General features: G+C 35.2%; 1 pseudogene; it reads right to left on the bottom strand.

The window, feature by feature from the left end:
• Nucleotides 1-11,146: 11,146 nt before the first annotated feature.
• On the bottom strand, nucleotides 11,147-11,869 carry LOC132375419 (translationally-controlled tumor protein-like; annotated as a pseudogene).
• Nucleotides 11,870-12,801: the final 932 nt, after the last annotated feature.

Consider the following 12,801-nt stretch of genomic DNA (forward strand, 5'->3'; position numbering starts at 1 on the left):
AGAGTAGTGGTTATGAAACAAGAACAGGTTCTTATTTAGAAAAACCAATTAGATATCTTAGATATGAGAGAAATAATGATTGAAATAAAAAAATTAAAGGTTCACAATCAATGTATCACAAACGGTCATTGCTCTGGGGGATTCACCTTCTCACAATAACTAGGCCCTGGAAGAAACTTACACTTGGAGGTATCGTTGGTCTTACACAAGGTAGGAGCATTTTCCAAGAGAGCCCACAGAGAAATAAACATGAGCGTAGCCTGGCATACAGGAGCTGGGGTTTCTGAGGCTAACATCTGAGGAGTCAGGGTAGGAACACATAGGAATTTAGGCCAGGGTAGCCAGGAGCAGAGGCCACAGAGGTGAAGAAATGTGCTAGAGCAGAAGAGACTTGGCGTTGGTAAACCAGAGAGGAACTAATATGATGGAACCCTGTGGTATGTAAGTCTGAGGGAAGGCAATCAGAGGTAAAGTGTGCTAAAGTCCCTGTACTGTTTAGGATGTAGATGAAGGTATTGTTTAGCTTTTGATTTTGTTATGTTTAATATACATGGAAAGGTCCAGTGCTAACCAATAAGAGTGATTAAAGGTAGAATGTATAATTTTGAATGAGAGAAAAAAAAGGAGGATGAAAAAAAGATCAAATATATTCAATCCAAAGATGGTAAGAGAAAAGAGAAATGGGGCAAGTAGAAACTAATAGAAATAGTTCATAATAACAACAGTCAAGATAACCAAATGTACTAAACTCAAAGGTTTAAGGAAAAAGAAGTCACATTGGATTTAATAAATATGTTAGTCCTGAAGGACTCACCCCAATTAAGATCAAGTAATCAACTCACAAAGAAAATTACCAAAATCACTGCTATTAGCATCTGTAAGCATAAACAAGAAATAACAGATTTAGACTCACAAAAACTGCAGATGTTTAACTGGTTGAATGTATTTCATGGCTTCATGAAATGATTTAAAAAGTAAATATTTTATATAAAGCTGAGTATTCAGCAAGAAATTATTGGCAATAGAAAAAATACTAGAAAAAAAAACTCCTAGAAATGAAAAAATGTATTTGTAGAAATCAAAAATTCTGTGGATGACTTAAAGCTCAGTTTTATGCAATAAAGAGAGAACTGGTTAACTGGGAGGTATATCCAAAGATTTTGTCTGGAATACAGCAAAAAGGAATAAGGAGAAGAGAAAATACAAAAAAGAAGTTAAGAGACATTGGAACATAAAATGATAAAGACCAATATAAGTCTACTTGCAGCCCCACATAGACAACGTGAAGGGAACGGAGGAAAGGCAATATTTTATCTCTCAGAAAAGATAAAAATCATAGATCCATAGATGTAGTAAGGACAACTTGTCCCAAATGAGATATATCAAAAGGAATTCCCTAAGGCATATCTTAGTAAAACTGGAAGATTTCGGGATAAAGAAAATATCTTGAACACCCAGAGAGAAAAGACAATATCATAGCTTGTTTAGGATAAAGATTAAGATATTTAGATTTTGTTATGTTAAATGTGCATGATAAAATTTCAATGGTAATCAAAAAGAGATTAAAAGTACAGTATATAAATTTGAAGAAGAGGAAAAAATTGAGGAAGAAAGAAAGACCAAATATGTTAAATCCAAAAATGGTAAGATGAAAGAAAAATGATACAAGTAGAAAGTAATTGAAAAAGTCCAAATATTTTAAGAATCAGAATAACCAAATGGGCTATATTCAGAATTTTTTTTAAAATATCAGTCATATTGGATTTAATAAATGTCAGTTTTTCCATAGCTAAAGACAATCATCCTCCCCAAATCCCACCCCCTCGCCAAACTATAATGAAACAACCACAGTTACGGAAACTAGCTATAGGAAAATTCTACACAAAACTGTGCCCTTGCTATTTATATCAGTCTGCCAAGGCTGCCATAATAAAATACCGCTGACTGGATGGTTTAAACAACAGAAATTATTTCTCACAATTTTAGAGGCTGCAAGTCCCAGAACAAGGTTTGGTGGGGTTCATTTTTGGGTGAGAGCTCTCTTCCTGGTTTGCAGACAGCTGCTTTGTCCTCACATGTGCTTTCCTCTGAGCACACATGGAGAGGGAGGGAGGGAGAGAGAGAGAGAGAGAGAGGGAGGGAGAGAGCGCTCTGGCATCGCTTCTTCTAAGGATACTAATCCCATTAGTATCCAGTATTACCTTATTTAACCTTAAGTGCTTCCCTACTTCAATTACAGCCACCCTGGGGGTTAGGGCTTCATATATGAATTTGGAAGGACATCTATATTCAGTCCATAACATTGTACCCCAGTCCCGCAAAATTCATGCCCTTCTCACATGCAAAATACATTCATTCCATCCTAACAGCCCCAAACATTTTCATTCATTTTAGCATCAATTCTGAAGTCTAAAGTTCAAAGTACTTTATCTAAATATCACATATCTAAATATCACATAAATCAGATGTGGGTGAGACTCAAGGTATGATTCATCCTGAGATAAAATTCCTCTCCAGCTGTGAACCTGTGAAGCCAGACAAGTTATATGTTTCCAAAATACAATGGTGGGACATTCTTATTCCAAAGCGGAGAAATTGGGAAGAAGAAACAAAACCCAGCAAGGCAGATTTTCATCAGATCTTAAGGCTGGGGTAAGATTCACTGGGGTAACAATATCACCCCCACCCCAAGGCTCTGTGAGGGCAGCCCCTCCCCTGAGGCACAGGGCAGTGGTATCCTAACCCCTGAAAATGAAGAGCCCACCTTTGGAACAGAGGAGGAACTAGCCCTGCCCCCTGGGTCTGTGGTGGTAGTGTCAGCTCTGTTGATCTCTGAATCACCTTTGGGGTCATTCTACCTTTTTCTTGAAGGATGAAGCATGTTTGCAGTAGGATAGCTTTACTGTCTGCTCCTACACAATCTAAGAAGTCTGACAGCCATCTTTTATTATGTCCTATTTTTTTCTGTCCCTTTTAGTAACAAGTTGGCAGTGTTTCTGCTGATATAATCTCATCTCTATTCCTGGCTTCTTCTGAGATGGCTGATTAAATTCATGGTTCACACCCATCTTAATCCCCTTATCAAATGATTGTTCAGCCATACCCTTAGTCTTCAGAACAAGCTTTCTCATGTTTTGCAATATGGGTAAGCTAAGAATTTTCCAAATCTTCAAATTATGATTCCTTTTTGCCTATCAATTTATCTCACTCCTCTCACTTTTTACTATAAGCAGTCGGAAGGATCCAGTTCCCACCTTCAACATTTTGCTTAGAAATCTCTGCTAAATATCTAATTTCATCACTCATAAATTCTACTTTCCATGGAACACTAGAAAACACTTCAGCTGAATTCTTTGTCACTGGATTGCATTTCAGGCAGGGGGGAGAAAAAGCTGATGTCCTAGTTGGAATGCGATCAGGCAGAAAAGAATTTTCTGTTATTCAGGGGAGGGTCAGCTTTGTTCTATTCAGGCCTTCAACTGATTGCATAAGGCCCACCCACATTAGAGAAAACAATCTGCTTTACTCAGTCTATGGATTTACATGTTAATCTCATGCAAAAATATGTCCACAGGAATTCCCAGAAGAGTGTTTACCAAATATCTGGGTACCCTGTGGTCCAGTCAATTTGACATATTAAATTAACCATCACGCTATTACTTGAAGGCAGAGAATGCTGAAATTGCAAAATAACTGAAGGTATAAAAAGAAAACTCACGAAATCCCAGTGTTCAATCTCTCATACTACCTCTCCACTAACCCTCTCCACTGCCTCCAGCTTCAAGGCTTTGAGATGAACAAAGGCAGACCAAGGGAAAACAAACAAATACAACCTCATACAGATACTTTCCATAGAAGAAATAGAGAAAATTAGAAGTAACTACTGTACTGAAAAGCACCAGACCTAGACACAATGGTACTCCAAAAAATCTCCAAACACCAGATAATCCCAATGTTGTAGGAATTATTCAAGAGTACTGCAAAGGAAGGAAAATTTTCAAGTTCTTTTTTTTAAGTAAATATGATACAACTGATAGACCAGATAAAGACTGTGCAAAGAAGAAAACCAAAGACCAATATCACTAATGAATATCAGTACAAATATACTAAAACAAAATATTAACACATAGACTCCAACATCACTTTAAGCAAATAATATGCATGCTAAGTTTTTGTTTTTGGAATATAAGTTGGTTCAATATTTTAAAATAGATTAATATCGTTTATCTTATCAATAAATATAAGGACGAAAATATGCTTATCTCCATAGATGCTGACAAAACATTTGACCAAATTTAACAACCATTCATTATTAAAATGCTCAAGAAAATAGGAACTGAGAGGTACTTTCATAACATAATAACATCTCTATCTATCTATAGATAGAGATAAAGATAGAAATACAGATAGACATAGAAATACTTAAGTCTGGAAGCCAGAATCTTATTTAATAGGAAAACAACTAGATTAGGAGCAAGGCAACAATTCTATCTCCAGTACTCATCAACATTGTACTAGACTAGTATTAATCAACATGATTAGCCAAGAGAAAGCAATTAGGGGCATAAGATTAGGAAGAAGAACTATCTCTATTTGCAGATATTATACCTGTAAACTCTCAGAGAATCAATGATAAAACTAACATAAACTGTAAAAGAATTCAATAACATGTAAGAATATCAAATCAGTAGCCTTCATGTACACAAACAATAAATAGTTAGAGGACATATAGTAGAGAGAATTGCAACAGAGGAGATTAAATATTTAGGATTAAATTTAACAAGAAATGTGCAAAATCTATATGATGACAAATTTAAATCATTCCTGAAAGACACAAAAGTTGGTTTTAAAAAATGAATAGACACTCCCTTTTCTTGGATATGATGACTCAACATTGTGAAGATATCAGTTCTCCCTAAATTAATTTGTATATTCAACACAGTCTCGATAAAGATAACAAAGACAGATTATAAGGAGTTAGACAAGTTGATACTAAAGCTCACATGGAAGAGAAATGCAAGAACAGCCAGGGAAACAATGAAAAAGAAAAACTATGAGAAAGGATTAGCCCTACCAGATAATAAAACATACTATAAAGACTCTATAACTAAAACAGTATGGGGCTGGCACATAAATAGGCAAATAAATCAGTGGAATATAATATAGAAAGTCCAGAAATAAACCCAAATATGTACGGAAATTTAGTATATGATAAAGGTGGCATCTCAAATCATTGAGGGTAATCATGGACATTTTTAGAAATGGTTCTTTGATTAGTGGGAAAATGGATATATATCTGTGTATGATAAAACTTTTTAAAAGCAACTGAAAAATAAACACAAAATTGAGAACAGTTGGGTTGAAGAAACAGACACAGATAAGAGAGGAGCATATAGACATATGAAGTTATTGGATATGTTGCAGTTATTGACTTTGGTGGCATATTCGTGGATGTCTACTGTATTTAAAACTAAATAAATGATAAATAAATTAAATTAAAAATGATACTGGCTAGAGCAATAATGTTAATGTGCCATGAACCAAGGATTCAAACTAACCCAATTTTGTGTACCCAAATCCTTAAAATAAAACCTCAGTACATGGTCTTAATAGCTGAAGAGTAAATCAGTCACTAGAATGACTGAACTGAAGAATTATTTCAAATTTAGCACAAAAAGATGAAAAGCCATAAGAAAGTTTAAAACATTTGGAATAGATACCCCAAATTGATATCTCTCTAAAAATATTTCTAGAAGCAAATAATGGAAAGAATGAAAGAGGGGCAATAGTAGAAAAGACAATGGCCAATTATTGCCCAGAACTGGGAAAAAAATACACAAGTCTTTAGGTTGACACTACTCACTAAGTGACAAGAAGGCGAATAAATATAAAACCTCACTGCAAATACCATAAGCACAAACATAATGATAAAAATTGGGAACACTCTCAAAGAGGAAAGAAAGATCAACTTCAAAAATAATACTTCAGAATGACATCAGATTCCTTATCAGTACCACTGAATGTAAGAAAGCAGTGGAAAAACATTTCTAAATCCTGAGAGAAAATAACTTTGAACCTGGAATTCAATACACAATAAAATTTCAAAAGTAAAAGTATACTATTCAAGAGTAAACATTTAAGAAAGATATTTTCATATGTTTAAGCACTCAAATTTTACTACCTATAGACTCTCCCACACAGAAGTAAACTTTGTAAGTTTTAAAGAATATAAGGATATATTCTAACAAGAAAAAAAGTAAAACACAAAGAAGAATTTAGATAAAAATGCAATGAGAAGCAACTTATAAGCAGTAAAATCTATAAGTAATAGCTGAATAAATAGTATAATAAACTTTGATAATTGAAATTGAAATTCCAGATGATAGCATGGGTTAGTTGGGTTGGGGGCAGGAGGGTTACTGAGTAGAACCCCAGAATAAAAAATATTCTAACATATCTATCTTCTTTGAGGGAATGAGAAATTAACTGGATAACATGAGACTTTATTAGGAAACTCTAATAAGCTTATTTATGTGTGATAAAAATGCGAAGATAATAACAGAAGGATAAAAATTAAAAGTATAGCTTTAAACCAATAGAGGAAAAAACAGAGCAAAGAATTCTTGAACAATTCAACAGAAGGCAAGAGGAGAAAAATAAATGAAACAATGAGAAAGTAAGGTAAACAGAAAATACATGGAAAAAGAAACTAGACATAAGCCTAAAGATCTTAATAACCATAGTAAATATGAATAACTTATCAAAAGACAGAAAATCTCAGAATGAATAAAACAACTCGCAAATATAGGCTGTTTACCAAATACATACAGCTGAAACAAGAGGAATTAGAGAGGTTGAAAATAAGGAAATGAAAAAAGTACAAACCAGTCAAATACTAGCAAAAAAGAAAGAAGATATAAGAAGATATAATGATATTAAATCTGTCAAAATAGAATCCAGGAAACACAGAAAGACATTTCATATATAAATAAATGGAAAAAATCTATTAATGAGATATAAAGTTTTGAACTTGAATGAACCTGAATAAAGCTTAAAATATGTACAAAGCAAAATCTGATAGAAACATAAAGAGAAACAGACAAACCTACAATCATAATACATGTCTCTCATATACTGACAGATCAAGTACACAAAAAAAAAGCATGGATGTGGAAGATTTGAACAATGTAATGAACAAGTCTGATGTAACAGATTTATATAGAATTTTGCATCCAAAACCAGGGAATGTACATTCTTTTCAAACACACAAAGACCATTTGCAAAGACTGTTCTAGACATAAAGGAAGTCTCAGCAAATTCTACACTGTTAGTACCAAAATGGCCACATTCACATATAGTGAAACTAGAAGTCACCCTTTCTTCCCAACTCAGTATATATGGGAAGGTTTTTTGTTTGTTTGTTTGTTTCCCACATGTAAATAATTAATGAGTTAAGCAGGAAAACAAAATGGAAATTGCAAAATATTTAATAATAAGAAAAAAATCCTATATTTCAGGGCCAGTGGGATAAGGGCAATGTGGTTCTCAGAGGAGAATTTATAAACTTTAAATTATTTCTTAAAAACAAGAGAGATTAAGTAAATTTTTCTACAGAATATGCTAGAAAAGGAATAACAAAATAATCCCAAATGGGAAGATATAAAGGTAAAACCCCCAAATGATAATAAGCACACAAAAAAATTAGAATTGATTAAACAAAACAAACCTTTGCCTCATTTAAAACACTAATACTTTTATCAGTATATTAAAGAAAAAAATGAAATAATAACAAATAAGTTCAAAATAAAACATAAGCAATAATGTAACTATAAATAAAGATATTTTTAATTTTTAAATTATAACAGAACATTCCAAAATTGCCAATAAACTTGAAAATCTGGATGAAATGGACAATTTTCTAGAAAAACATAAAGTACCAAAGAGAAGTAGAAAACCTGTGAACAGAACAATTAGCACACAATAAAATGAAAAAAAAACCAAAAACTGGCCAGTGTTCTAGTATCCCAATGTTACTGGTATCATATCAAATAAGATTTTATCTACTTAAATACACTTAACCTGGCACTGTTTTAATTTCTAGTGGTAAGATTTTGTGGACACTAAAATGAACTATGAATCAGAACTTAAACAGCCCCTGTATCCCACACCTATAGAAAACACCTGGTTGTTCTTGCAAATATGACAGACTTTACTAATTTTGCTCCGGTTTTTTTAAAAATTAAAAACCATAACAATGGAGGTAATAAAGGAATTGTCTGAAGGCACCCAATGGCATTCATAATCACATTAAATTTATAATTTCCTTTGTCTTGAAATTGTTCATATTTCACAGAGACTATGCTTTTCAAGTTTCCAGATATAATAACAAATGCCTAAGGTGTGCTTGATGAGGAAACTGTAAGAGAATAAACTTGCAGAAACATATGGAAAAGTTCTTTTCGGTATTCCAGATATCTAAATGTAATAGAGAGAGACAGAGAGGTAAAAATAAGTAATTGTTTCTTAAACTACAATTAATAATAAGTCATTAATACTGATAATCACTGTGGTAAGCAGGATAATGTCCCCTCCAACGATAACCACACCCTAATCCCTGGATTGCTGTATACATTACCCAATATGAAAAAAAAAGACTTGCAGATGTAATTAACGTTAAGAACCATACCGGATGGAGAGATTATCCTTAATTATCTAGGTGGGTCCCACCTAGTCACATGAGCCCTAAAAGCGAAGAATGTTCCCTGGGTAGAGCCAGAGACCCTGTAGAAAGGAAGGTCAGAGATTCCATGTGTGAGAAGGATATGACACCCCATTGCTGGTTCTGAGATGTAGGGCAGCCACATGCAAGGGTGGCAAAGAGGTTTCTAGGAACTAAGCCCCTGGCTGACAGAGCGAAGGAACCCTCAAATGCTAAGGCTGTCCTACGACCACAAGGAACTGAATTCTGCCGACAACCTGAGCAAGTTCGGACACAGAGTCTTCCCCAGAGCCTCAAGAAAGGAACGCAGCTCTGCCATCCCTTGATTTCAGTCACGTAAAATCTCAAGTAGAGAAACTAGATGAGCCAAATTATTTAAACTTCTGACCCACAGAAACCATGAGAAAACAAACAGAAAATGGGTGTTGTGTAAATCACTGAATTTGTGGTCATTTTTATAGCAAAAGAAAACGAATACAATCACAAACCGAAATAACAAATATAAAGATGCTTACTTCATATCTGTAGACCTTATTCTGCACACACAAGAGTAACTCTTTTCCCCATGATGTGGAGTAGACATTCCCCAATACTGAACTCACCAAATATGAAGACACTTTCCATAAGGTCAGCCATATCTTTACTTCTATACGTGTCAGCAAGTTATGATGAAATGAAACCACTGCTTTGTTCTACTGGCATTTCCCCATATGGTAATGGATCTATGTTTTCTGTTAGGTGCCAGATAGCACAGGGACACCAACCACTTAACAGTATCATTTCAAATGTGGAGGAAAGCAAAAGTTAAGGAATCCTTGACTTTAAGTTAGAGACAAGAAGCTCCATGACCATATTAAGGTCCATGATTTTTTATTTGAACTGACCACACACCTGTGTTAGGATTTTTGTCCCATTGTGAATCTGTACCCTAAATTACATCACCGCTACACAATACTGAAATCACCCTCATTATCTAGGACACCTTTACCAAGCAGTAAAAGCAATTTAAAATACTAAGGCTCTGAGCCATCTGTCATTAGAAGTGCCCAATTATATTATGCAAGTTCCTTGGAAAGTTTCCATAGTGTAGGATCTCCCTAACCCACATCGACAAACTGATTTTAAAAAGGCACCTATTTTACCATTTGACATTTCATATTGTTTTGTATCTGATACCAGGTGGACAATTTGGCAGGTAGAGGAACTTCCTAAGAAATTCAAGCTACTCATCTATAGTCAACATGAATTATTTGCCTTAAATATGACTTTTTTGAAAGACACATATTATTTTAGACTTCTGTCACCACACTGTCTTGGTGACATCATATGCAAACCATATAGGAATATTTTTTAACTGGATGCCAAATGTCTGGGATTTTAGGTCCGGCTGTAAAGATGATATAAACAAATGAGTTCCTGATGTTTCTTATTAGAGGATGCCAAGAATCAATACATTGCTCAATAATCAAGAACAAGAGTCAATCATTCTGAGCTGACTTGCAAGCCTTGACAGTCTCAATCAATAGGGAGCTGGAGGCTTATGAGAATATCCAGCACCTACTCTGAGAACTTTTTATAATCCCTTTGCTGTTAGATAGAAAACTGAATTCCTGCCTTGGTACTGGAGGGTTCCAAGACTGTCCAGAACACAAGATGTGCCGTCTAAGACTCATGCTAACTATTTTTTAATTGAAAGTTAACCTCTCAGGAAAATTAACTGCAGAACCATTCTTCTTGATGTAAAAAACTACATTCTATTTCATCATCTGGCATTAACTTTTTTTCAGCAACACCTATTGAAAACTAAGAACCCAATGCGAAGGCAACACATAGACCTAGTTCATTTTAAGTTAAAATGTAGAATCACTTGGGATATCTCTACTCACAAGCACAGCACAGAGACAACCTAATAACAAAGTACAAATTAACTGGTTACAACTTGATGTTACTTTTGAAGAAAGTATTGTATATATGTGAAACAAATACTGCTGGTCAAAGTTTGTGTATTTATTTATTTATGTATTTATTATTTATTGAATTCCTGCAGTGAGCTGATTAGCCAAGGGCAATCTTGCAGCAAGAAAACGATGACTTGTTAAATAACTCTTCTTTCCTTTTCTGTTCAGCTCTGCTCATTAGCAGATTTGGGACGTACCTCCTGTGGGTGATAGAACCTAATAAACCTTATTCATTCTAAAATTAAAAAAAAAAAAAAAAGTTGAATGCTTACCACGTACCAGATGATGTAAGAACAAAGCAACAGAAGACAGAGTTTCTGATAACAAATAGTAGGATTTCACAGTTCCATAAAGAGACTCTGCATATACTTTTAATTTCTGAGTTTAAATGCATTTTATTTTTAGACAACCTACATAACATGTTTTTTTTTTTTCTCAAAAACAATGCCTCCACTCCAAATAAATCAACATCAAAACGAAGAGCTCAAGATGCCATCAGTCCCATTTGTCTAAGTCCTGGTGTTGCGTAGATGAAAAGCAGCAGCCAGCCAGTCATGACGAGCAAGGGATCCAAACAGCCAAATTTGTTAACATTTTTCCATCTCTCGACCACCCTTAAAGAAAGTCATATATGGCGTCATACTGTCCTCACGGTAGTCCAGCAGAGCAGCCATGCCATCTGGATTCATGTTTTCACCAATAAAGAACTGATCGTTTTTTGAAATTAGCAAGGATGTGCTTGATTTGTTCTGCAGCCCCTGTCATAAAAGGTTTTACTCTTTCTGGTCTCTGTTCTTCAAGCTTCCCTTTGATTGACTTCATGTAATCTTTGTTGTACTTCCTGTTGGTTTCTTTTGTGAAGCTGGTTTCCTGCAAGTGATGGTTCATGACAATATCCACATCGGTGGTTACTGTGCTTTCGGTACCTTAGCCCTCGGGGCCTTCAGCGGATGCATTTCCACCAATGAGCGAGTCATCAGTGTTACCCTCTGTTCTACTGACCATCTTCCCCTCCACCTACGGACACAGCCCATCCGCGACCTCCCGGATCTTGTAGATGTCGGAGAACAACTCATCATGGCTGATGAGGTCCCGGTAGATGATCATGATGGCGACTGCAGGGAGACAACGGTGGCACTAGCTTAGTAGGAGCCCAGAGCTCAGAGCTAGGGCGGTGCAGCCGGAGCAGTGCTCTGGGGGAGGGGGGGAGCGGGCAGAAAAAGAGCTGCATATAATTTTATAATGAAAAGAATACTTACAGAAATATCATGTCTCTATTTTTTTTTTAGGAGTTCACATAAATAACTTATTAGGGACCAGCCCACATTTTTTATATTTCATAATTTAAAAAAATTACATCACCCATTTCTACACACTTCCAAAGCATGCAACAATTCGAGGTTTTATAATTATTTTTTATAGCATCCATTTAAAAAAATAAAGGCTTATCACAGAGAAGCAAATATGCACTTTAATCAGAACATTCTCAATCATCCTATAGGATAGATACCTTCCATGAAAGTATTCTACAGAATTCCCCTGTCCAATACTGTAGCCAGTAGAGATATGTGGTTATTTAAATTTAAACTCTTTTGGGGGGGGCCTCCCTGGTGGTGCAGTGGTTAAGAATCCGCCTGCCAATGCAGGGGACATGGGTTCGAGCCCTGGTCCAGGAAGATCCCACATGCCGTGGAGCAACTGGGCCCGTGAGCCACAACTACTGAGCCTGCTCTCTAAAGCCCGCGAACCTGTGCTCCACAACAAGAGAAGCCACTGCAATGAGAAGCCCATACACTGCAACGAAGAGTAGCCCCCGCTCGCCACAACTAGAGAAAGCCCGCATGCAGCAACGAAGACCCAAAGCAGCCCAAAATAAAATGAATAAAATAAAATACAATAAATAAATTTAAATTCTTTTTTTATTTGAAGTATAATTGATTTATAATGTTTCAGATGTCCAGCAAAGTGATTCAGTTATGTATATATGTATATTCTTTTTCAGATTCTTTTCCATTACAGGTTATTATAAGATACTGAATATAGTTCTCTGTGCTATACAGTAGGTCCTTATTGTTTATTTTATATATAGCAGTGTGTATCAGTTAATCCCAAATTCCTAATTTA

The sequence above is a fragment of the Balaenoptera ricei genome, chromosome 11, assembly GCF_028023285.1.
Source record: "Balaenoptera ricei isolate mBalRic1 chromosome 11, mBalRic1.hap2, whole genome shotgun sequence".
Taxonomy (NCBI): domain Eukaryota; kingdom Metazoa; phylum Chordata; class Mammalia; order Artiodactyla; family Balaenopteridae; genus Balaenoptera; species Balaenoptera ricei.